At 37.4% G+C, this 27,660-nt stretch overlaps 1 long non-coding RNA gene across 2 annotated transcripts in view; it reads right to left on the bottom strand.

Moving 5' to 3' along the window:
* LOC133623519 (uncharacterized) overlaps positions 1 to 25,619 on the bottom strand; it is a 119,645-nt gene extending 94,026 nt beyond the window's left edge. The window contains exons 1-3 of one of the 2 annotated variants that reach the window (XR_009817897.2): positions 25,492 to 25,619; positions 23,840 to 23,889; positions 23,626 to 23,735 (exon numbers count right to left, since the gene is read on the bottom strand). This is a non-coding gene — a long non-coding RNA (uncharacterized lncRNA). Of the gene's footprint in view, positions 1 to 23,625; positions 23,736 to 23,813; positions 23,890 to 25,491 lie in introns of both variants that reach the window. The other variant, XR_012051180.1, reaches the window with a different exon arrangement.
* Between the last annotated feature and the right edge of the window lie 2,041 nt (positions 25,620 to 27,660).

The raw sequence follows: 27,660 nt of genomic DNA on the forward strand, positions 1-27,660 counted from the left end.
ATGTACCCTATTTTCAAGTAAGTATGGGCAACGTTCTGATTTCAACCAATACGGCACGACTTCCTGTTACCTGGGAATCGATACCGGGACTAATTTCCTGTACTTTTTTGTGTATTAATAAATATTGTTTTTGATAATAAAATCTCATTTTTATTGTAATATTTAAAAATTAGCTAATTATAGCTGCAGTCCCATTGTTATATATTTTCTAATTTGCAATATGGTAGCAGTGTATGGTTTATGGTATTTTATAGTTTTTTGTTGCGCCCTAAAAAGTGTTGATACTGTAAATGTAGTACTTATTACCAGTGTTGGGACTAACGCGTTACAAAGTAAATAGTAATCTAATGCGTTATTTTCTATATTCAGTAACTCAGTTACCATTACTATATGATGCGTTACTGCGTTATTTTACGTAATTTTTTATGTAGTATTGGCTAGAAACTGAGAAGATCTGAGGGTTTTATTGGAGCGCTGCAGAAGAGGCGACCGGAAAAGAGTGTTTACTTCATGGCGGAGCCAGAAGTCGAGTTTCTTAACATGGAGATATTCTCACTACTTTTCTTTTGTCGACCACAAAGAAAAGAACATTTTAGTTAAATGTAAGTTGTGTCTTGGATCAACGATCCTATCCTAGCAATTCAAATCTGCTGAAACAGCTACAAAAGCAACTTGCTTCGACGAAGCTAGTAAAGAGAGACACACTTCACCTCCTAAGCAACAGCGGCTGGATTTTAACGAGGAATCTGCCTCTGCTCATCATTCAGCACTGAAGGTACACACACACTCTGTCAATTCTCTTATATACTGTTGTTCTTTCATTCTAGACTTCTGGAGTGTTTGATTATCGCATCACTCTAAATGTATAGGCTTTAAAGTTCACAAACATAAAGAGGGATCCGAGTGGGCCAGGCCAATCTTTCCTTATCTCTAAACTAAAACTGGGGAAATGTGTAGTGTTCTGGGCTTCAGACATGATTTTATTTCAGAATTCCTTGAGAGAAAAAAACCCGCCTTGTTAGGCTTTGTGTATGTAGTGTGTGCCTTCCTTGGTTTACAGCTATGTTGTTATTATGCTGTTTGTTACTTATGTGTGTTATGTTGCAGCTATTTAAAATAGTTTTGTCAATTTGTTCTGGACTGAAACAAATTGGCCCTTTGAAACATATCTTTGTCTTTGTGTGTTGTATGAAGACCACATGGCTTAGCAGAGTTCAGTGATGCAAATACATGTCAAGTTGATCAACAGATTGTATTATTCTCCAGTGCAATAACAGTTCTGAAATGAAGGCTAAAAGGGCATTAAATAAAAAATGAAAATATAAATAACTAAATAGTTACTTTTCACAGTAACGCATTACTTTTTGGTGTAAGTAACTGAGTTAGTAACAGTTACTTTTGAAATAAAGTAACTAGTAACTGTTTTTCAGTAAACTAACCCAACACTGCTTAATACACACTGTTTTGATCATAACGTGCATTTTAGTTGTAGTTTTCATGAACAAGTTTAGAGGTATTGAGGTCGCCATGTAAAATTGCTAATGTTAATCAGTAGCATGCAAAGCCGATGTATATTACCATCAAGCTAGCGCATTTTTGGTATAGTTACCATTGGATTTGTATGTTAATCAGTGCTTGATAGGACCGGCGAGACACGGTTGATCCAAAAAAAGTAGCGGGTTTAGTAGTCATTCTTTGGGTATGGTCCAATTTTGGGATTATTTGTGGCCGTGACTTGTTTAGTTATTGTAGAAAAAAAACAAAAAACAAGAACAAAAATTCAAATACAGTAAAAAGGCCTAATGTAAAAAATACTTTAAAAAATATATATTTTAATGTTAATGCTAATCAGTAACATGTATAGAGCAAAGCCAATATATATTAGCATCAAACTACCGCATTTTAGGCTAATCAGCAAGCGGGCGCGGCGTCATGTGCAACCCAGGTGCCCTGACACGGTATAGTTGGATTTTACGTGAATCATGGCCGTCTGGATTGGTGCTGAAAAAGTACCCATCCCACAGCGGTGTGTGACCAGCATAAGGTAGAGGTGCCACGCTGTTCTACCCGACGCTGCAGAGGCTCCTTTTTGTCACATAAATCAATTGTTACAATGCCAACAGATTTTTGGACAAGACGCTAAACACAAACTGTCCTGAATTTTTGTGATTATAAGGAAAACATACCGTATTTCCCCAACTATAAGCCGCTACTTTTTTCCTACGTTTTGACTACAACGGCTTAAGCTAGTGTGGCTAATGAATGGATTTGTCTTTGCTTACCACGTTAATGTTTTGTATTCAACAAAAAGTTTTCATAAAACACAAGAGACTGAGAAGGTGTGTTATGGTTTGTGCTATGGCGCCATCTTTTGAACGAGTTCTCTCACTGCAGGTGCTGCGGGTTTGAACGTCTGCAGTGTTTCCTTCCGTTTAGTGTTTTGGACCAGGACCAAGTCTACCAAAGTCGTCCATAGCATTTCTACCCGTATGGATTCTTCATTCATCACTCCCAGCAACATTTGTAAGTTTTACAATACAACTAAAACAATTCATACTTACTAAACCGTCCAATGTGCAATGTCTGTAGGAGTGTTTTCATGCATATTTGTACGTGCTATCGAAATATAATGACGCTAGCCTCGTTAGCATTAGCAAAAATGCTAACATGTTTGTGCTAGTATTAACTTATCTTATTCTTTTTGTATTGTTTCAATTCCACAAATTCCTCAGTAAATTCGCCAAAACGTCACCGTGGAGTTACTGAGTCCGTTTAGCTAATTGGAGAGCTAGCTTTTTCAGTTAGTGGGTCCATGACGATGATTTCTGTTTTGCTTGATCAGCCGTTTTCTGCCGTGTTAGACACCTTTTAGAAACAATTAAAAGGTATGTAAATAAACATTTACAGAATCTCTCTGTGTAACCCCCCGATTATATAATCGGGGGGTTATAGTCAAGTGCGACTAAAATATAGTGGGTGCGATTTAAATACGGTGCTCTTTAAAGTCCGTAAAATATGGTAGTTTTTGGTGTTTTTTTCTGTTCTTCGTTGCGCCCTAAAAAGTGTTAATACTGTAAGTATTGTACTAATTACACACCAGCTGTTTGATTGTAACGCGCATCTTAGTTGTAGTTTTCATTAACAAATTTGGAAGTGTTTAATTCGCCATGTAAAATCGCTAATGCTAAACAGTAGCATGTATATAGCAAATCCGATGTATATTAGCAACAAGCTAGCGCATTTTTGCTATCGCAACAAGTTACCGTTGGATTTTATGTGAATCGGTGCTTGGTAGGACGGTGCCAAAAAAAGTACCAGTTTCGGTACCCGTCCTTTAGGTATGGTCCAATGTGCAGCCTGGTACCATTTGTGGCACTTGACTTGTTTTATTAACCTGCAGCACATCGTAGAGAAAAAACAAAAAACAAAAATAAATTCAAATAAAGCAAAAAAGGTGTAATGTAAAAACACTTTTTAAAAAGTTTTTCATAAAATAATAAAAAAAGAAACCTACCCTACCCTAAAATAATCGAAGGGTACAATACAGTATTTCGATACTTTTGCTGCACGCAACATCACGTCTGGTTGCAAACTAAACATGCGGCTCAAACACTTGGCGGGCAAACATGCAGTCAGAAGCTGTCAAGTGGGGACTTTTTGGGTAATGTTGCCCTTTTCCAAACTAATAAAGCAAAAACACTCCAATGTAAGTAAAGTAAGGCTCACTTTTCCAAAATGCGCCAGCTTGATGCTAATTTATATTGGCTTTGCCATATACATGCTACCGATTAGCGATTTGACATGGCGATTTCAACACCTCCCAATTTGGTAATGCAAACTACAACTAAGATGCAAGTTACAATAAAAGAGTATTTACCTGACGTAATGAAATTCTGGGCCACGTTAAAACCTTTGAGGGTCAACGAGGGGATCTGGTCAGCCCTTGATGTTTGTTCTAATGTGTCTTTTTTGCAGTCATTAAACTCGAAACAGCTCTCCTGACTAAGTCGAGCTAATAAATATTAGCTCAAATTGAAACCTTTGCTGAGCGGAGGATTTGTCGCAAGCTTTGAAGGGTAAAAAAAAAAAAAAAAAAAAAAAAGAAAAAGATCCACAAAATGTTTTCAAGTCAGTCAGCTGGAAGTTCAATAAACAGAATGATGTTTAATAACAAGTATTACCGCGGATGTGCCACATTGTGAGACGACTTCAAAAATAGATTGTCTTTAAAAAAAAACAACAATTCCCACAAAAGGCAGCAGATGTGCCCATCGATCAAAAAAACAAGTCAACAGGGTCAGGCAGCCAGACAGCAGATTTATGAAAGACAGTAATAATTAAAAAAAACAAAGCTGAATGACATTTGTCCCTGTCATCATACATTAAAGTTGCAGGAAGTGTACTTATTTTTGGGGAATTGTACCCATCATTCACAGGCCTTTTGTGGGACAAAAACTATCTTTTTTTCCCTCTGTCTACTAAATAGTGAAAAACTGCTGACAACGCACAAAATGAGGATTCATCTATTTTGCCGCCTACACTGTACAGCTCTCCCGAAAAACAAACATCCAAAAACAGCAACAAAAGCAAGGAACTACTTTTGAGCAGCTCAGCTAGATACTGAGCTGAGAAAAACTTCACACTCGGCTGCGAAACCATCCGGCTGAAAATCCAGCTGGACCACATCATCTGCAAGAAAGCTGAGACCTAATACTGAAGCCACCAAAGCGCCCAGAAATTATGTCCATTGTCCTGTTGGAACACCCAACTGCGCCCAAGACCCAACCTCCGGGCTGATGATTTTAGGTTGTCCTGAAGAATTTGGAGGTAATCCTCCTTTTTCATTGTCCCATTTACTCTCTGTAAAGCACCAGTTCCATTGGCAGCAAAACAGGCCCAGAGCATAATACTACCATCACCATGCTTGACGGTAGGAATGGTGGTCCTGGGATTAAAGGCCTCACCTTTTCTCCTCCAAACATATTGCTGGGTATTGTGGCCAAACAGTTCAATTTTTGTTTCATCTGACATCACATGGACAAAGATAAAACCTTGTGGAGGAAAGTTCTGTGGTCAGATGAAACAAAAATGGAGCTGTTTGGCAGCAATATGTTTGGAGGAGAAAAGGTGAGGCCTTTAATCCCAGGAACACCATGCCTACTGTCAAACATGGTGGTGGTAGTATTATGCTCTGGGCCTGTTTTGCTGCCAATGGAACTGGTGCTTTAAATGGGCAAATGAAAAAGGAGGATTACCTCCAAATTCTTCAGGACAACCTAAAATCATCAGCCCGGAGGTTGGGTCTTGGGCACAGCTGGTTCCAACAGGACAATGACCCCAAACACACGTCAAAAGTGGTAAAAGAATGGCTAAATTAAAGTTAAAGTACCAATGATCGTCACACACACACTAGGTGTGGCGAAATTATTCTCTGCATTTGACCCTTCAACCCTTGATCACCCCCTGGGAGGTGAGGGGAGCAGTGGGCAGCAGCGGTGGCCGTGCCCGGGAATCATTTTTGGTGATTTAACCCCCAATTCCAACCCTTGATGCTGAGTGCCAAGCAGGGAGGTAATGGGTCCCATTTTTAATAGTCTTTGGTATGACTCGTCAGGCCACAATTAAGATTTTAAGAATGGCCTTCCAAAAGTCCTGACTTAAACGTGTGGACAATGCTGAAGAAACAAGTCCATGTCAGAAAACCAACACATTTAGCTGAACTGCACCAATTTTGTCAAGAGGAGTGGTCAAAAATTCAAGCAGAAGCTTGTGGATGGCTACCAAAAGTGCCTTATTGCAGTGAAACTTGCCAAGGGACATGTAACCAAATATTAACATTGCTGTATGTATACTTTTGACCCAACAGATTTGCTCACATTTTCAGTAGACCCATAATAAACTCATAAAAGAACCAAACTTCATGAATGTTTTTTGTGACCAACAAGTATGTGCTCCAATCACTCCATCACAAAAAAAATAAGAGTTGTAGAAATGATTGGAAACTCAAGACAGCCATGACATTATGTTCTTTACAAGTGTATGTAAACTTTTGACTGGATGGGCAAACTCCCAATCCGAGGTTTGACAATCCAACGTAGTCTCTTCTCTAGCACACTTGAATAGACCTTAACAGAATGATCCCACAATAGTTGGAGCACACCTTCAAGGTTCCCCTTCTTAAAGCGAGGAACCACCACTCCTGCTACACCTGCATCGCGTCTCAACTCGTCAAAGTTATTCTAGATTGTAAACCATGCCTCTCATCTGGATGATAGGAGGTCTGGAAGTTGTTCATCTGTGACATTCAGTTTATACCCGGTATAAGGAGACTAACACACTACAACAGAAGACAGGGTCAGCGGCAACTTTTTTAACTCTTCGCGTGGATTAAAATGTATTCTTTATATAAACGGGAAGGTATGGACGTCCGGTCAGTCTGCCGATGGTTTAAAATTGTACCGATTCATTTTGTTTTTTCAATCCAATAGACGGTGCCATTATGAAACAGCAACGCAGTATGAGTGCAGTGTCAATACAGTCGGTGAGTGTACCACACCATAAAAAAATTACGTTTCTTTTTGTGCGGACATGTTTTGCAAAATGAATCATAATAATTCATTTAAAAAGTATTTGTTTCTCTAAACGGGGCGGAATAGCTTGGTTGGTAGAGTGGCCGTGGCAGCAATTTGAGGCTTCCAGGTTCGATCCCCGCTTCCACCATCCTAGTCACTGCCCTTGTGTCCTTGGGCAAGGCACTTTACCCACCTGCTCACTGGCTCAAATGTAACTTAGACATTGGGTTTTACTATGTAAAGCGCTTTGAGTCACTAGAGAAAAAGCGCTTTATAAATATAATTCACTTCACTACACGGAACAGTTTAAAAAACTATTGAAATTGAGCAACAAGTAATTTATTTGGTTTGCTGTAAAGAATAATTGATTTATTTAGGTCTGGTGTGATTAGTTTGCTATCTTCTTCACACAGCATTTATTTAACCTATTTTGGGGGGGTAAAAAGTCAAATGTACTTAATTTTGTTGCATCTTCAACTTACCACTAACTTCAATTATAAACAAAACAACAAAAGTTCATGGAACTTAAATAATTGATTGCAATTTTTTATTATTTATTTATTTTTATTTTTTTTAAATTGCAAAGATTTTCTTTGTTGTTGTTTTTTTACAGTGATTTGATTTTATTAGAATGTATCGTATGTATAGCTCATGTTGCACACTTCACTCAGACACACATATTTCTGGCCCTATGGTTATCATCACACTTTTTAAAAGAAGCCGAACACATTTGTTTCGTTCATCCTTTAAATTTGCCGACATTTTGTGTCACACTCCAAGGTTTTTTTGGATGCAAAGTCTTCCTGGCAATAGATCTTATAATGATGAAAAGCCTGTTTGTTATCCTTTTGAAGGGTTGTAAGGAACATGCGTTTGTGGGATGAGCAGCAGAGGTGAGTGTGAGGTTGCACTCGTGGAAAAAAACCTGCCAAATCTTCTCTGCCGGTGCCAAATATCTTTTAACACTTTTGCTGTAATCTTGTTTTGCGCTTTGAGAGACGATGAGTTCAGGGATGAGTCCAAATTCAGTTGGATCTTTGGGTCAAAATGTGGAGAAGAACGCTGTACGCTGATTGCCGCACAGCCATGTCCCTCATTGGGAAAACCAGGCCGGTCATCATGGGAGAACATTTTGACACCGCACAGTCTGAACGCCATCCGGCAAGATCACGATGCTCGCACCCTTGATTGTTTTTGATAGTAAAATCTAATTTCTAATTGCAACATTTAAAAATTAGCTAGTTATGAACAACTGCTGTCCAGTTAAATATTGTTTGACTATGACATTTCTTAGTTTCAAATTACAGTTGCCAGTCCAAGAAGTTAGATGGCATTAAGGAATACTTTACGGTGTGTTTTTGTTGCGCCCTGAAAAGTGTTAATACTGTAAGTATGGAGAAGAACGCAGTACGCTGATTGCTGCACCACCGTGTGTGTGACTGGGAAAACCAGGCCAGTCATCATGGGAGAAAAATCCAATATCACACAGTCTGAACGCCATCTGGCAAGATCACAACACTTGCACCTTTGATTGTTTTTGATACTAAAATCTCCTTTTTTTATGAAAACATTTAAAAATGAGCTAATTATGAATAACTGCTGTCCAGTTAAATCTTGTTTTATTATGACATTCTTTAGTTTCAATTACAGTTGCCAGTCGAAGATGTTAGTTGGCTTATGGTGTGTTTTTGTTGCACCCTAAAAAGTGTTAATACAGTAAGTATGGAGAAGAATGCCGTACGCTGATTGCCGCATCGCTATGTCCCTCACTGGGAAAACCAGTCCAGTCATCACTGGAGAAAATTTCGACACCACACAATCTGAACGCCATCCAGCAAGATCACAACCCATGCACCTTTGTTTTTTATACTAAAATCTAAATTTTTAATTGCAAAATTTGAAAATGTGCTAATTATGAAAAACTGCTGTCCAGTTAAATCTTGTTTTATTATGAAAATTCCTTAGTGTCAATTACAGTTGCCAGTCAAAGACATCAGATGGCAGTAGGGAATAGTTTATGGTGTGTTTTTGTTGTGCCCTAAAAAGCGTTTGTACTGTAAATATGGAGAACGCCGTACGCTGATTGCCGCACCGCCATGTCCCTCACTGGGAAAACCAGGCTGGTCATCATGGGGAAAAAATTCCACACCACGCAGTCTGAACCCCATCCGGCAAGATCACAAAGCTCGCACCTTTAATTGTTTTTGATACTAAAATCTAATTTTTTTATTACAGCATTTAAAAAAGAGCTAATTATGAAAAACTGCTGTCCAGTTAAATCTTGTTTTATTATGACATTCCTTAGTGTCAATTACAGTTGTAGGGAATAGTTTATGGTGTGTTTTTGTTGCGCCCTAAACAGTGTTAATACTGTAAAAATGGAGAAGAACACCGTACGCTGATTGCCGCACCGCCATGTCCCTCACTGGGAAAACCAGGCCAGTCATCATTGGAGAAAATTTCGACACCACACAATCTGAACGCCATCCGGCAAGATCACAACACTTGCACCTTTGATTGTTTTTAATACTAAAATCTAAATTTTTAATTGCAACATTTGAAAATGTGCTAATTATGAAAAACTGCTGTCCAGTAAAATCTTGTTGTTTATGACATTCCTTAGTGTCAATTAGTTGCCAGACCAAGACGTTAGATGGCAGTAGGGAATAGTTTATGGGTGTGTTTCTGTTGTTCCCTAAAAAGTGTTGATACTGTAAGTATGGAGAAAAACGCTGTACGCTGATTGCCGCACCGCCATGTCCCTCACTGGGAAAACCAGGCTGGTCATCATGGGAGAACATTTCGACACGACACAGTCTGAACGCCATCCAGCAAGATCACAATGCCCACACCCTTGATTGTTTTTGATACTAAAATCTAATTTTTGTATTAGAACATTCAAAAATGAGCTAATTATGAAAAACTGCTGTCCAGTTAAATCTTGTTTTATTATGACATTCCTTAGTGTCAATTACAGTTGCCAGACCAAGAGATGTTAGAAGGCTATAGGGAATAGTTTATGGTGTGTTTTTGTTGCGGCCTAAAAAGTGTTAATACTGTAAGTTTGGAGAAAAACACAGTACGCTGATTGCCGCACCGCCATGTCCCTCACTGGGAAATCAGGCCGGTCATCACGGGAGAAAAATTCGACACCACACAGTCTAAACGCCATCCGGCAAGATCACAACGCTCGCACCTTTGATTGTTTTTAAAAGGAGATTTTAGTGTCAAAAACAATCAAAAAGGTGCAACATTTAAAAATTAGCCAGTTGTGATAACTGCTGTCCAGTTAAATCTTGTTTTATTATGACATTCCTTAGTTCAAATTACAGTTGCCAGTCCAAGACGTTAGATGGCAGTAAAGAATAGTTTATAGTGTGTTTTTGTTATGGCCTAAAATGTGTTAATACTGTAAGTATGGAGAAGAACGCCGTACGCTGATTGCCGCACCGCCATGTCTGGGAAAACCAGGCCGGTCATCATGGGAGAAAATTTCGACACTACACAGTCTGAACGCCATCCGGCAAGATCACAACGCTCGCACCCTTGATTGTTTTTGATGCTAAAATCTATTTTTTAATGCAACATTTGAAAATGAGCTAATTATGAAAAACTGCTGTCCAGTTAAATCTTGTTTTATTATGACATTTCTTAGTTTGAATTACAGTTGCCAGACCAAGACGTTAGATGGCTGTAGAGAATAGCTTATGGTGTGTTTTTGTTGCGCCCTAAAAAGTGTTAATACTGTAAGTTTGGAGAAAAACACATTACGCTGATTGCCGCACCGCCATGTCCCTCACTGGGAAACCAGGCCGGTCATCACGGGAGAAAAATTCGACACCACACAGTCTGAACAAGATCACAATGCTCGCACCCTTAATTAATTTTGATGCTAAAATTTTATTTGTTAATGCAACATTTGAAAATGAGCTAACTATGAAAAACTGCTGTCCAGTTAAATCTTGTTGTTTATGACATTCCTTAGTGTCAATTAGTTGCCAGACCAAGACATTAGATGGAAGTAGGGAATAGTGTATGGGTGTGTTTTTGTTGCGGCCTAAAAAGTGTTAATACTGTAAGTATGGAGAGGAACGCCATATGCTGATTGCTGCACCGCCTTGTCATTCACTGGGAAAACCAGGCTTGTCATCATGGGGAAAAACAATTCGACACCATATTGTCTGAACGCCATCCGGCAAGATCACAAAGCTTGCACCCTTCATTGTTTTTGATACTAAAATCTAATTTTTTTATTATATCATTTAAAAATGAGCTAATTATGAAAAACTGCTGTCCAGTTAAATCTTGTTTTTTTTATGATATTCCTTGGTGTCAGTTACAGTTGCCAGTCCAAAACATTAGATGGCTGTAGGGAATAGTTTATGGTGGTTTTTTTGTTGCGCCCTAAAAAGTGTTAATACTGTAAGTATGGAAAAGAACGCCGTACGCTGATTGCTGCACCGCCATGTCCCTCACTGGGAAAACCAGGCCGGTCATCATGGGAGAAAATTTCAATGCGGAAATATCGAGATGAGATTTTACAAACCAGCTGCAATCTCATGTTCACACAGTGAACGCCATCCGGCAAGATCAAAACCCTTGCATCCTTAATTGTTTTAGATACTAAAATCTATTTTATTTATGCAACATTTAGAAATAATTACATTTTAAAATGAATCGCGGTTCTTATTGGAAACTATTCTTAATCGAATATATATATATATATATATATATATATATATATATATATATATATATATATATATATATATATATATCTTTTTTTCTCTTTTTTTTTTATTATTTATTTGTCCTGTCCAGTGTAAAATTGTATTAAACAAAACCAGTTTTAATTTAAGTAATATAGAAATTTATCAGAGCTATTTATCCAATTTAGTAGTGTAAATTAATCATAGAACTGGCACCCAATGTTATTAAAAAGTAGAATAGTTTTTGAATCGAGAATAGATTCTGAATCGAATCATGTTGTGCCCAAAATTTCGCAGCCTTAATAATTACGATAACTGCTGTCCATTTACATTTTGTTTGACAATTGTTAGTGTCAATTATAGTTGCAAGTCCAAGACGTTAAATAGCAGTAGCGTATAGTTTAAGGTGTGCTGTCTAGTCTTTTGTTGCGCCCTCAAAAATGTTCATACTATAAATATTGTACTTATGACGCACTCGCTGTTTGATTTTAACGTGCATCTTAGTTGCAGTTTTCATTAACACATTTGGAAGGGTTGAAATCGCCATGTAAAATCGCTAATGCTAATCAGTAGCGTACCAATAGCAAAGCCTGTATATTTTAGCATCCAGCTAGCGCATTTTTAAAAAAGTGGGGCCTTACTTTACATACATTGGAGCGTTTGAGTCAATTCTTTTGTTGGCACTGAAACTTGCAACATTACCTAGAGGTAGTCCACTCTCAGTGCTGCTGGAGTGATCGCCAAGTGCCGATGTGCAAAGAGTCAAATTGTCACAATGCCAATAGACAATATTCCAATCCAGCAAATAAAAGTCAATGAGAGAAATTCAGGCATTTTACATGTGGGTCAAGCAGGCTTTTAGGCAAGAAGTTTGGTTTCAACAAAGACTAAATACAAAATCTTAATTTTTTTTTTTTGCACGAAATATAGCATCGTGCAAAGAAAAACAGTTTTCATGCTCCATAAGCAGCTCCTTACAAAACGCAAGTGGACAGCTTTAGGACACCATCAGATAGCTGCATTTACATATGCTCACGCTAGAACAAAAATCAAGCAGACACTGAAAACACATTGAAATTCCGGTCCCGACTCTTATCGTTTGAGGGAAAATATGAATAAGTATTGCGCTGGCGGGATGCCATCAGGCAAAAGTGGCCACTTCGGCTCTGAAATGCCGCAGCAACTGTCCATCACCTTCCCTGCGTGTTAATGGGAGACATGTTTTAGAGCACTTCAATTCTAACACCCCATCATGTTCAAGAATAGGGGACTTTTATGTTTTATTCTGCTGGAGCGACGTCGTCTGCATGAACTTAGCAGCGGCCCCTGCGGAAAATATCTTTTTTTTTTTCTTTCTCTGGTTTGCTTTCTGCACAAAGCCTGCGATTAGCAAAAAATAAGCAGGGGCGTCGGGCATTCTAAACATGTGAGCCTGCTTTCAAAACAGCCGCGGTAAAAATAGTTTAGTTTTTTATAACCTGATACGCAACATTTAAAAAGAAACAAGTCCTTGAACAGTATTTAGGTGGATTTTTTTAGTTATTGTTGCAGCCTAAAATAGATTATTTGAGACAGTTTTTTCCAAAAACGTTGCGATGTTTTGAGGTTGTTTTTTTCTACAAAAAACATTGCATCAAGTTGTGATTTTATGACTATACCCGAAAACTGAAAAATTACACAATATGTTACCGTATACGTCAGCAGCCAATGGGAAAGCAGCTGTTGGCGTAACCCCAGAATGCAGAGACAGGCATGGCGGCGTGCAGGTAAAAGTCCTTTCATGAGAGAACTCATGAAAGCCAAGCAAAATGGTCCCTAGCAGAAAACATGTACAAACTAAACCACACTGGATTAGAAATCCTCCTGATTGGCAATTAGCGGCAGGTGAACCCCCTAATTGCCAACCAGGAACAGGTGCGGAGAATAGGGGGCAAAGTCACCGTCTGACACTCCAACAAAGGAAGTAGAATTAAGAAATAAGAGGACAAACAGGAAATGCTACAAAAGATACAATATATTATATACAATAATAATATACAATATAATTAAAAAAGCAGCAATAATTAATTTATGATTATATGCTAGTCTGAGCTGTAATCCAATCCAAACATTCCCACCCTTACTAAATACCTGAAGGAGCTGAATACGTAACATTTACTTAACCAGGTATTCGTTTTTATTGATTGACGCCAATTAGTAAACATTTTTTGTTTGTTTGTTTCAGACATTTTTGTTAAAAAAAAGCACAATACATTAAAAAAAGCACATTTGTAAAACACTGCATCTGTTATCTATCTGTTGCAGTTTTTCTGCTAGTCCGCCATGTTTTTTTTTTGTTACAATAGAAATTATATCTCTGAGAGTACAATATTCCCTACTTCCCTGCAAACCGGACTCCACCCAGACTGATTGCGGAGGTCAAGGGTTGGACGGACAACAAAGAGGCCCTTTGAAGCGAACAGCCGCGTGCACTTAAAGACTCAGGTGGGTAATCGGCAATCAGGAGCCTTTTCTACGCGCTGATCCTGCGGGATGCACTTGGCATACTTTAGAGGGGACAAAAAGGTAAACGATGAGAGCGGATCCTACATCTTGCTACATTTCTCTGACACTTTTCCAGTCTGGAAAGAAAAGCACTGTCCACTTACTCCGGGCCGGCCCATGGCATAAACACAAGACGGTTGTTGGAAGAGGTTTTTTTTTTCTTTCATATAAATGGAATAAGGTCATAAAATTGGGATGGCATCATTTTTTAAGTCAACGTTCAACAATAAGGTTGTTTAGAGCCTGTGTAATGAACTGTTTTTTTTTGGCAAAGGAGCAGCACATACCAGACAGTTCAGCTTGTCATTGCTGTTTTTTTGTTTTGTTAAGGAGAAAGTTGATTCAACGCCCCCTTGTTATGATTTGTGTTTTTTTTACTTTAAACGCCTAAATCTCAAGATAAAATTCACATCTATTAATAATAATAATAATAATAACTGGGATTTATATAGCGCTTTTCTAAGTACCCAAAGTCGCTTTACATGTTAGTCGATTATACGTTTTTATTGTTAAATGGTTACTTTTGTTTTAGTCAATTCTGTTTGTTTGTTTTTTGCCCTTTTTGTTAAAAACTTTTATTAACGGCGCAAACAGAAAAATATGCAATATTTTCACCGCAAGAATATTTCAAAGTGAATAATATTTGATGTGAAGTAATTGGAGCCTTTAAAGGGTGAGTAATTCATAACACATTTGGCTGGGGAGAGGGAAGTCTGGGCTTTTCTACTTAGGCTGCTGCCCCCGCGACCCGACCTCAGATAAGCAGAAGAAAGTGTGTGTGTGTATGTATATATATATATATATATATATATATATATATATATCCCCATCCATCCATTTTCTACCACTTATTCCCTTTGGGGTCGTATATACTGTATATATAATTTGTATTTATTTATGTTATTAGTTGGTTAACACCTAAATCTTTGGATCAACTTCAGATCTATATTTTTAGTTTTTCATGTTTTTTTTTTATTAAATACATTTTTTCCATCCATCCATTTTTCTACTGCTTGTCCCTTTTGGGGTCGCGGGGGTTGCTGGAGCCAATCTCAGCTGCATTTTTGCATTAATGCATTTTTTGTCAAACAAAACTTTGTTTTTCTATATGGCAAACGGACAAAATACACAATATTTTCACCAAACAATATTTCAAAGTGTAATATTTGTATAATTTGTAATATATATATATATATATATATATATATATATATATATACATAAATAATTGTAGCCTTTAATGTGTCAATAATTGATAACATTAATTTTCATTCATTATTATTTTTAGAGCAATGACACTTTTACAGTCTGTATGGCAGCTTTATGTTAGAGTCAACATTGCAACTTTTTCCTTTTGACATTTACAGCATTAGCGAATTTACACAGCGATTTCAACACATCCAAATGTGCTAATGAAAACTACAACTAAGATGCACGTTACAATCAAACAGCTGGTGCGTAATACCTACAATACTTATAGTATTAACACTTTTTAGGGCGCAACAAAAAAACTAACTAAAAAAAACTGCCATCTAACATCTTGGACTTTTGACTGTAATTACAACTTCATGTCATACTTGCAAACGATACTCAGAAATATGATTTACAAAAAATATGATTTAAAAAAAAAAAAAAGAAATGTAACAACTGAACAGCAGTTATAATCAGCTACTTTTTAAATGTTACAATGAAAAATATATTTCATCATCAAAAACAATTAATATTTATTAAGATACACATAAGTATTGAAAATTGTTACAGTTGAGTACCAGTATTGATTACCTGGTACCGGGAATTGGTACCGTATCGGTTCAATTGTAAACGATACCTATACCTAATTTTCATTATGTATTAATCAGAAAATTTCCGATTTTTCTTAATAAATTACATATTTTTGCTATTTTTCCCTATTTATTGTGTGATCTATTGTTACTCTGCCACAAACATTTGGCGCGCTCCACAGCCTACAGTTTTCATCCGATCGGAACCGTTCCAGTAGCAAAACGTTCAAACAGGAATTGTGAGCTCCCCCCAACATTTAAAAAAAAAAAACATCCTAGATTACCCAGAATTCCCAGCTTTACAGGACATTTTTTCCCCATTGAAAACGAATGGGCCATTTTTCAAACTAGGATTCTTGTCCGCGCCACGTTCAATCTGCCATCAGTCCAGGGGTCGCCGTTAGAACGCTCGCCATCGGCTCCAGTCACCTCGGGCGCTCCCAAGCCCACATTGTGGCGCCTCAAACTGGCGTTCTACGCGGATCAAGCGTTCCTCTCAATGGCGAGGCTCCATGAGAACACGTGCGTCTCCTGCCTATGTCCCCTCTACAAGCTTATTTTTATTTATTTTTTTATCATCAACCCCTGAGCGGGAAGACGGATGGCGTTGAATAGAGCAGCCAAATGTAAAAGTGAGTGGAGGATGGCAAAGAGAGCGATAAGCAGCAGCTGGCAGTGTGGAGGCACAGGGCCCTAAATCACTCCTTATCTCCCGCGGCCGCAGCCACACGCTAATGGTCATTGCCGGCAGGCCTCCTCCCTGCTGGCGGGGACGGGCAGCGGGGTATGATAGGTGCGGGGTCCTCCATCATCCTACTACTGCCGTCACATGACACTTCATGTTTACACGACATTGATGGAGCGACCACTTTCTTCCCGCTCGACGTTTTCCATAGGAGCCGTCATAAAAATACTACATTATTTGTACGATTTAACGCGCTTATGTCCACGCCAGGCGAGGACGTCGATATATCTGAAAGCCAAACTAACCATTCGGTGTGTCTTGATCGGATATCTGTATCGGTCTGATATCAGAAAAAATGATAACATCTAGCATCTGCAATGTCTGATACAAGCAGTCCTCCAGTGCGTTTACTCGTGCAAAGAAGAAAACAGGGTTTTGAATAAACTTTTCGAACGTATCGGGATTCTTATTTGTCACAAATTTTAATCGATTAAAAAAATTTAAAAAAATAATTTATTTTTTTCAAATTTATCCTGTCCAGCCACTCCGACAAATCATATTGTTGATGTAGATCATGGGTCCCAAACTTTGACTCGGGGCCGCATTGGGTTAAAAAAATTTGGCCGGAGGCCAGGCTGTGTATGTATGTATGTATATATATATATATATATATATATATATATACATATATATATATATATAAACCCCGTTTCCATATGAGTTGGGAAATTGTGTTAGATGTAAATATAAACGGAATACAATGATTTGCAAATCCTTTTCAACCCATATTCAGTTGAATGCACTACAAAGACAAGATATTTGATGTTCAAACTCATAAACTTTTTTTTTTTTTTTTTTTTTTAAACAATAATTAACTTAGAATTTCATGGCTGCAACACGTGCCAAAGTAGTCGGGAAAGGGCATGTTCACCACTGTGTTACGTCACCTTTTCTTTTAACAACACTCAATAAACGATTGGGAACTGAGGAAACTAATTGCTGAAGCTTTGAAAGTGGAATTCTTCCCCATTCTTGTTTTACGTAGAGCTTCAGTCGTTCAACAGTCCGAGGTCTCCGTTGTCGTATTTTACGCTTCATAATGCGCCACACATTTTCGATGGGAGACAGGTCTGAACTGCAGGCGGGCCAGGAAAGTACCCGCACTCTTTTTTTACGAAACCACGCTGTTGTAACACGTGCTGAATGTGGCTTGGCATTGTCTTGCTGAAATAAGCAGGGGCGTCCATAAAAAAGACGGCGCTTAGATGGCAGCACATGTTGTTCCAAAACCTGTATGTACCTTTCAGGATTAATGGTGCCTTCACAGATGTGTTAGTTAACCATGCCTTGGACACTAATGCACCCCCATACCATCACAGATGCTGGCTTTTCAACTTTGCGTCGATAACAGTCTCGATGGTTTGCTTCCCCTTTGGTCCGGATGACACTATGTCGAATATTTCCAAAAATAATTTGAAATGTGGACTCGTCAGACCACAGAACACTTTTCCACTTTGCATGAGTCCATCTTAGATGATCTCGGGCCCAGAGATGCCGGCGGTGTTTCTGGATGTTGTTGATAAATGGCTTTCGCTTTGCATAGTAGAGCTTTAACTTGCACTTACAGATGTAGCGACCAACTGTATTTAGTGACAGTGGTTTTCTGAAGTGTTCCTGAGCCCATGTGGTGATATCCTTTAGAGATTGATGTCGGTTTTTCATACAGTGCCGTCTGAGGGATCGAAGGTCACGGTCATTCAATGTTGGTTTCCGGCCATGCCGCTTACGTGGAGTGATTTCTCCAGATTCTCTGAACCTTTTGATGATATTATGGACCGTAGATGTTGAAATCCCTAAATTTCTTGCAATTGCCCTTTGAGAAACATTGTTCTTAAACTGTTTGACTATTTGCTCACGCAGTTGTGGACAAAGTGGTGTACCTCGCCCCATCCTTTCTTGTGAAAGACTGAGTATTTTTTGGGAAGCTGTTTTTATACCCAATCATGGCACCCACCTGTTCCCAATTAGCCTAACGTAAAATCCAAGGGCGTCATGTTTGGTACCCAGGTTGCATCTGACAATACGCCCGGTTGTCGACTTTCACACTTCAGTCCAGCAGCACTGAGAGCGGACTCAGCCAAACTACCTCCACTACTACGTTCCGGCAGTTTTCAATGCCAACAAAGAAACCGACTCAAAAATCGCTACGACGCCAAGTTAAGTAAGCTTTTCCAAAAAATGCGCTAGCATGAAGCTAGTCTACATTGGCTTTGCTATTGACATGCTACCAATTAGCATTAGCAAAATTTACATGGCGATTTTAGCACCTCCAAATTTGTTATTGAAAGCTACAACTAAGATGCACGTTACAATCACACAGCTGGTGCGTAATATGTACAATACTTGGAGTATTAACACTTTTTTGGGCGCAACAAAAACCAAAAAACTATCAACTATACACTACTGCCATATAATGTCTTAGACTTAATGTACTTGCAAATGGTATTCAGAAATGTGATTACAAATATACATATACAGTATAACAACTGGACAGCAGTTATCATAATCAACAATATTTATCAACACACACAAAGTACCAAAAATTGGTATTGTCGAGTACAGTATGGAATACCTCGTACCGGAAATTGGTACCGTATCGGTTGAAATGTGAACGGTACCCATCCCTAATTATTACGTATTAATTTGACATTTTCAGATTTTTCCTAATTAACTACATATTTTTGCTATTTTTGTGTGAATGCCCAAGCAAAAATATCCTGGATTACCCAGAATTCCCAGTGAAACAGGACATTTTTTTTCCATTAAAAATGAATGGGCCATTTTTTGAACTTGCACAATTGCCACATTTCTCAACCGATTCAACCGTTCCACCATACACACACTCCACTCACCTTGGACAATCAAACTACCATTTTCCAAGTTAAAAAAATAAAATAAATCCAGGAATTCCCAAAATTCCCGTTTTTTCCAAAGCCCCGTTTACCTTTTCCTGGAAAGTTGTCACCTTCCACATTTTTCAACCATTCCACCTTCAGGACATTCTTCTCAATTGGGACAACAAAAGTGTTTTTTTATTTCCTAAAAATTCCCGGCTTTCCCAAAATTCTAGGAATTCTGAAATACCAATTCAAATTCAAACTGTTAGTACATCAACATTTTTCGACCGTTTTGAAAAATTCCGACACCAACCCATTCATATCATCTAGGACAATTGTGGTGTTATTTATATATTTTTTAAATTCCCATTTTTCCTAAATTCCAAAGAAATTCCCATTCAAATGAATGGACGTGTAGTTCTACAATGCCCTAAATTCTCAAACTGTTTCGCATTTTTCAAACATGATTCCGACCTTTCAACCGTCAACCCACACTACTCTTCCCACATATCGAACGCAAAGCATGTTTTCCCTTTCACCAAATTCCAGGAATTTCCGGTAATTTTCTCCCCATTTACAACGAATGGGAAATATTCAATTTGATTGATTGATTGAAGCTTTTATTAGTAGATTGCACAGTACAGTACATATTCCGCACAATTGACCACTAAATGGTAACACCAGAATACGTTTTTCAATTTGTTTAAGTCGGGGTCCACGTTAATCAATTCATGGTAATCATACAATCGACTGCATATCCCACATTTCTCATCCGATTTGAACCTTTCCAACATCCACACAATTCACTCACCCTGGACATTTAAAGCCAGCATGTTTCCCAGTTAAGAAAATTCCCTGATTACCCAGAATTACCAGGAATTTCCCTCCACTGAAAAGGAATGGTCAATATACGAACCTCTCCATATCCCACATTTCTCAACCGATTCGAACCGTTCCGACATCCACACCCTCCACTCCCCCTGCTGGTATGCTAACAATTAAGTTAGCATACTTGTGAGAACGTTAGCATGCTAACGTTTTATGCTAGCTTTTTGTTTGCTAATTTTATATGATTAAACCTGGAATTCATTGTTTGTGATACTCTGTGCTGTCATACCAAGCATGCTAACGTGAGTTACAATAAATACGAGTACCGCATTTTTTGGACTATAAGTCGCAGTTTTTTTTCATAGTTTGGCCGGGGGTGCGACTTGTACTCAGGAGCGACTTATGTGTGAAATTAACACATTACCGTAAAATATCAAATATTATTTGGCTCATTCACGTAAGAGACTAGACGTATAAGATTTATAAGAGTTTGGTAAACGTATAGCATGTTCTATATGTTATAGTTATTTGAATGACTCTTACCATAATATGTTACGTTAACATACCAGGCACGTTCTCAGTTGGTTATTTATGCCTCATAGTATGTTCACTATTCTTTATTTATTTTAAATTGCCTTTCAAATGTCTATTCTTGGTGTTGGGTTTTATCAAATAAATTTCCATGAAAAAATGCGACTTATACTCCAGTGCGACATATGTGTTTTTTTCCTTCTTTATTATGCATTTTTCGGCCGGTGCGACTTATACTACAGAGCAACTTATACTCCGAAAAATACGGTACATATTCTAATAATATAATGGATATATAGTTAATAACATTAAAACTGGTTATTAAGAGTATGTGAAAGTTCAACTCCTACCTTGTTTACTAAAGTTTTGTAATCAACCAGAAATATCAAGCAGCTAAAATGTGCCAAACATGGATAAGTGTGGAGAGAGTGGTTTGCATTTTCCCCAATCATCCCTTGTAATGGATTTAAATGGGTGTAATTTCATTTTTTTTTATGTTGATTGGACATTTTTAATAATATTCACAAAGTTCAATTAGCAGTTTGTGTTATGTGTGAGACCATGTTTGTTGAATTTTTGTGCTGGTTTATTTTTTTTATTTTTTTTGCACCATGACTAGGGTAGGTTGTTTGGATTGTATCATATACATATATGCTGTGCTATTATTGTTGCAAGTTTAATTAATGGATGAGATACTTTCAAAAAAATGGCCACTATCTGGCTATTAGTATCTGATATGAATACGCAGCCATGGTTTATTGAACTCACGCCGTCTCGCTGGACAAATTGTAGATGCCCGCCCGCGGCCCGTAGTTTGGACACCCCTGCTCTACCACATCGCCCCACCTAATGTTGTCATTTACAATATTTACTTTCAGAGCATGGCACTCGCCCAAGTGATTGGCGTCATCACGGTGAGGCTGCGGGGGAGGTGAAGTGTACTGGTGAGCTGCACAGCAGGGCGGGGAGGTGAGTGGAAGTTAATTGCACAGAATAATTGTGTGACACATTGTAGCGTGAGGACGTCGGACCATAAAGGGAGGACGGAGAGATGGAGCAGAAGAAGCAGATTGAGTGGGCGAACATCACGAGAGAAAACGTCAACAAAACAAGAGCTTGTTTCAAACGCTGAGCTGCCAGGCTGGAGTCCATGCAGAAAAGTAACTAAGTGACTGAATGTTTGCCAGTGGTTCTTCCTTTATGTCCTCCTGCTTTGAGGTCCAGTTCACAACCAGGACTAACTACCTTTCATCCACATGGTAAGATCTCCTACATCAGAGGCCAGCATGCAAAGAACCATTTGAGACCATTTAAACAAAACAAAACCCACCCAGAGCCGCAAACTTTGTTCGATTCCTAAAATGACAATAACACCATTAATAGTCTCGTTAACGATTCACATTTTATTTCTGGATATAAGGAACTAAATCACCAAATTATTTTGAACACTACAAAAAAATACACAGGTCCTTCCCTTATTAATGAATAAAAAAAAAAAATCAACTCCCTCCAATTTTTTGTAGACACACAACTGCGGCATATTTCATTTGACTAAAAAAGGGAAACAACAAATCAGTGAGAGCAAATGAATCCGTTCATGAAGCATGGAATGTTCTATTCTCATCAGAAATGTTCCTCTTGTTGGACCCGTCCATTGCTAGCTTACAATTGGCAGCAAGAGATGACGCATAGGGGCTGTGACGTACATTTCCATCGACAACACATTAACATGTTTGTTTTTCTCTCCAAAATAACACATGTTAAATTTAAATAAACTAACTAAATAAGATCAAATTAAGTATGTAGTCATTATTTGTTGACATTTTGTTTCAAAGCCAAAAAGGAGCCACGGCGGCGGCATGAAAGAGCCGCGGGTTGCAGACCCTGTCCCACACACACATTTATATAATGTGTGTGTATATATATATATATATATATATATATATATATATATATATATATATATATATATATCCAGGGGGTACCCTGCCTTTCGCCCGATTGTAGCTGAGATAGGCTCCAGCGCCCCCCGCGACCCCAAAGGGAATAAGCGGTAGAAAATGGATGGATGGATGGATATATATACATACATACATACATGTACGTATACACACGTGTGTGTGTGTGTATATATATATATATATAAATATAAATAATGTATATATATATACTGTATATATATATATATATATATATATATATATATAAATAATGTATATATATTATATATATATATATATATATATATATATATATAAATATACATATATATATATACATATATATATATACATACATACATACACACATACCCAAATGTATATATACATACATACATACATACATGTATGTATGTATGTGTACACACACATACATACATACATACATGTATGTATGTGTACACATACGTGTATATATACATACATATACATATATATGCATACATACATACACATATATATATATACACACACATACATACATATATATATATACACACACACACACACATACATACATATACACACTCTCACACATATATATATATATATATATATATATATATATATATATATATATATACACACACACACACACACACACACACACACACACACACGCTTATTTATATATACATATAATCTTTTAATAAGAATGTATGTTTAGGAAAATAATTCAAGTGTAATTTAATGCAAATTAATATGAATGGAAAACTGAAATCATTTGATCAAAGGACTTTCAAACATTTTTAAAATGGAAAAACAACAACTGTTTGGCTTTTTTTTTTTTTTTTTAGGGCTGAAGGTGATTAAAACATTGAACAAAAAGTACTTAAAACATCAGCATTTATTTTACATCTATGAAAAAATTTTAGATTATTGAAGAAATTAAAAAGGAAACCCGCCGAGGGAAACTTCCATGTTGCAACTTCCATGTTGCCGTGACAACAACAAAAGACTACAAAGTCAACATGAGTTCCCTTTAGTCGTGTTAAAAAGGTGTCTTTACAAACGCAACTCGAAGTCGTTCCTGTCGTCAAACACACAATCACCTTCTGGAAAAAAAAGAATGGCGTACCTGCTTATGACATTTGAAACCTCCAGGTGAGCGCCTGGCAGCAGGTGTGTGTGGTCACATGACATCATCAGCGGCACACAAACACACCTGCGGGGTCAACCCGGACGCCACTGAAAAGAAACACGAGAGCGACTGACTAGTGTCTCTGCAGGAAGTGCACGCCATGTTTGTCCATGCAGGTGACTCACCTGTGCGCCCTCATAATGTGTCCTACCTTGGAAAGGAGGAGGAGCTTCCTACTCAAAACATCAAGGTTCTTGTGTACTGGGAACAGCAGCCAATTTAGAAAATATATGTATTATTATTATTATTGTCAAGGTACAAAGCAAAAAATGGCTCCAAGTATAAAATTACATGAATTTTTTTTAAGTGAACCATACAAAATTAGCCAAACTGCTAGCTTAAAACATGCTAACAAAAGATAAGTTAGCATACTTCTAAGATGGTGTCAAGTATCAAAAGCCACGAGTAGTGATGGGTCCGGCAACACCGATGCATCGGCGCATGCGTCGAGCTCATAGAGCAAAACCCTGTGTCGGTGCGCGTACCGCTTTTAGAAAGTCACGTGACCGATCATGAGCTGTTTCGGCCACGTGACCAATACGCGAACTGTGTCACACTGACGCCTCCTCTGTGCCCTGTGAGCGGCTCTTTTCTACAGCCGGAGAAATAATAACTAAGAAGAGAAATCGTCTAAAATTTAATACGTTGGAAAAACTGTTTTTTTTAAATAAAAATATGTAAAAAAATAAAAATAAAAAAAAATTCCCAGTCTACAAGCATCCTCATCCACAACACGTTCTCTTAGATTTCCATGTTATGATACATGTTCACATTATTTATTGACTGTATCTAAAAAATATAAAAATATATTTTTATCTAAAGGACGATATGAAATAATCCTAAATGAAATACAAAGACTTGGTTTATATTATTGTATATACTAGGTCAGGGGTCGGCAACCCGCGGCTCTTTAGCGCCGCCCTAGTGGCTCTCTGGAGCTTTTTCAGAAATGTATGAAAAATGGAAAAAGATGAGGGGAAAAAAAATCTATTTTTTGTTTTAATATGGTTTCTGTAGGACAAACATGACACAAACCTCCCTAATTGTTACAAAGCACACTGTTTATATTAAACATGCTTCACTGATTCGAGTATTTGGCGAGTGCTGTTTTGTCCTACTAATTTTGGCGATCCTTGAACTCACCGTAGTTTGTTTACATGTATAACTTTCTCCGACTTTCGAGGACGTGTTTTATGCCACTTCTTTTTCTGTCTCATTTTGTCCACCAAATTTTTAAGGTTGTGCATGAAAGGTGAGTTTTGTTGATGTTATTGACTTGTGTGGAGTGCTAATCAGACATATTTGGTCACTGCATGACTGCAAGCTAATCGATGCTAACAGGGTATTTAGGCTAGCTATATGTACATATTGCATCATAATGCCTCATTTGTAGCTATATTTGAGCTCATTTAGTTTCCTTTAAGTCCTCTTAATTCAATTTATATCTCATGACACACTATCTGTATGTAATATGGCTTTTAATTTTTTTGCGGCTCCAGACAGATTTTTTTTTTGTATTTTTGGTCTCTTTCAACATTTTGGGTTGCCAACCCCTGTACTAGGTCATAAAATCAGTGTCAGTTGCCTGTAGGGATTTTTAATGTCCAGCAGATGTCAGTATTTAGTGACACAGTGTCGACACAGTATCAATACAGTTTTGCAATGTGTCAAAACGCTTCATGACGCCTCATCAACCCATCACTAGCCACGAGTTTGAAGGTTTGAACAATTAAAATGAGCTAAAAAGCCATCTTTAAAACGTTAACCTGCTCATGTTAACATGGCAACAGTTAGCATACTCACAAGATGGCGGCAAACTCCTTGGTTTTTGAGTTCCAAATGAATAGAATGAGCTAAAAACACAAAAGTGTAAAGCAAGACTGATCCTGCTGACGAGGCTTTTAGATTGGCAACCAGGTGCAGGTGTGTCCTGAATGGCAATCAGGGGCAGGTGAGGTGCTCAGACCAGAGGGCGAGGGGTTGGCATACAGAGGCAAACAGGAAGTGGAAACAAAAATAAGAGCGCTGGACAGGAAATACATTCAAGAAAGTAATAATAATTGTCATGTGAGAACGTGACAGGAAGATGATCAATTTCATGAACACTTTTCTTAGATGGCAGCAACTATCAAAATCCATGATTTATTAAAGTTAAACATACAAAATTAGCTAAACTGTTAACATAAGAGAAGAAGTTAGCATATTTCCAAGGTGGCACCAAGTATCAATATTAGGGATGTCCGATAATGGCTTTTTTCCCGATATCCGATATTCCGATATTGTCCAACTCTTAATTACCGATACCAATACATGCAGTTGTGGAATTAACACATTATTATGCTTATTTGGACAACCCGGTATGGTGAAGATAAGGTCCTTTTAAAAAAAATTAATACAATAAAATAAGATAAATAAATTAAAAACATTTTCTTGAATAAAAAAGAAAGTAAAACAATATAAAAACAGTTACATAGAAACTAGTAATTAATGAAAATGAGTAAAATTAACTGTTAAAGGTTAGTACTATTAGTGGACCAGCAGCACGCACAATCATGTGTGCTTACGGACTGTATCCCTTGCAGACTGTATTGATATATATTGATATATAATGTAGGAACCAGAATATTAATAACAGAAAGGAACAACCCTTTTGTGTGAATGAGTGTAAATGGGGGAGGGAGGTTTGTTGGGTTGGTGCACTAATTGTAAGTGTATCTTGTGTTTTTTATGTTGATTTAATAAAAAAACAAACAAACAAAAAAATTATACCGATAACAAAAACGATACCGATAATTTCCGATATTACATTTTAAAGCATTTATCGGCCGATAATATGACATCTCTAATCAATAAACAAACAAAAATTCTAACATTAGCATGCTAATGGTAACATGCTAACGTTCGAGTGCTAAAATAGACCACGTTAAAATACTTCTAAGATGGCGCCAACTATAAAATCCACGATTTTTAAGGAAAAACATACATAATTAGCTAAACTGCTAGCATAAAACATTGACGTGCGAATGTTAGCATACTAACAGAATAAGTTAGCACACTTCTAAGATTGTGTCGAGTATCAAAAGCCAGGATTTTTAGTTTTAAACATATAAAAGTAGCTAAAAAAATCTAGCATAAAACATTAGCATGCTATTGTTAGCATGCCAACATTGAACATATTTACAAGATGGCAGCAGGTGGCGACTTGTCCAGGGTGTACCCTATCCCAGCTGGGATAGGCTCCAGCATCAAAGCCATGGTTCGAAATATTTAAAATGACCTCAAATACTCGCTTAAAAATGTTAGCATGACTGTAAAATTTTGCACCCTCTAAAATTGAATCATAAACCAAGATTTTTTTAAATTGGAATGTATAAAATTTGCAATAATGCTAGCATAAAACATTAGCATGCTAACATAAACTAAGTTAGCATATTTCTAAGAAAGCATTATGTATCAGAAGCCATGATTTTTAGGTTTGAATGCATGAAACATGAGCATGAATAAAATACGCTAAATTAGCATATTTATAAGATTAAGTATCATCTCAAAATGTCAGATGTCGACTCTAAATATTTTTCATGAAAATGATAAATATTGTTTACAGTTTTCATGAAAACGATATACATTTGTTAACTATTGATTTTATTTTCAGGTCTAATGTAGACTTGTCTTCAAATCCAACAGATGGTGCCATTATGAAACACAATCACAGTATCAGTGCAGTGTCCTCACTGAGGCGTCATTTAACAGAAGACATTTTTAGTACACACTTACAAGTAATATGTAACAAAGCACACTGAAACATCCATACAAGGAGTTACACCTTTCATATTCCTTCCTGCACAGGTGTTCCTTTAACAAAGCAAAAACAATTTGATTTTACAACAGATTTTTTTTTTTTTTGCAGGTCAGAAATAGTGACTTCTTTAATTCAGCAGATGGCGCCATTAAGAAACAGCAACACGGTGTTAT

The sequence above is a fragment of the Nerophis lumbriciformis genome, linkage group LG26, assembly GCF_033978685.3.
Source record: "Nerophis lumbriciformis linkage group LG26, RoL_Nlum_v2.1, whole genome shotgun sequence".
Taxonomy (NCBI): Eukaryota; Metazoa; Chordata; class Actinopteri; order Syngnathiformes; family Syngnathidae; genus Nerophis; species Nerophis lumbriciformis.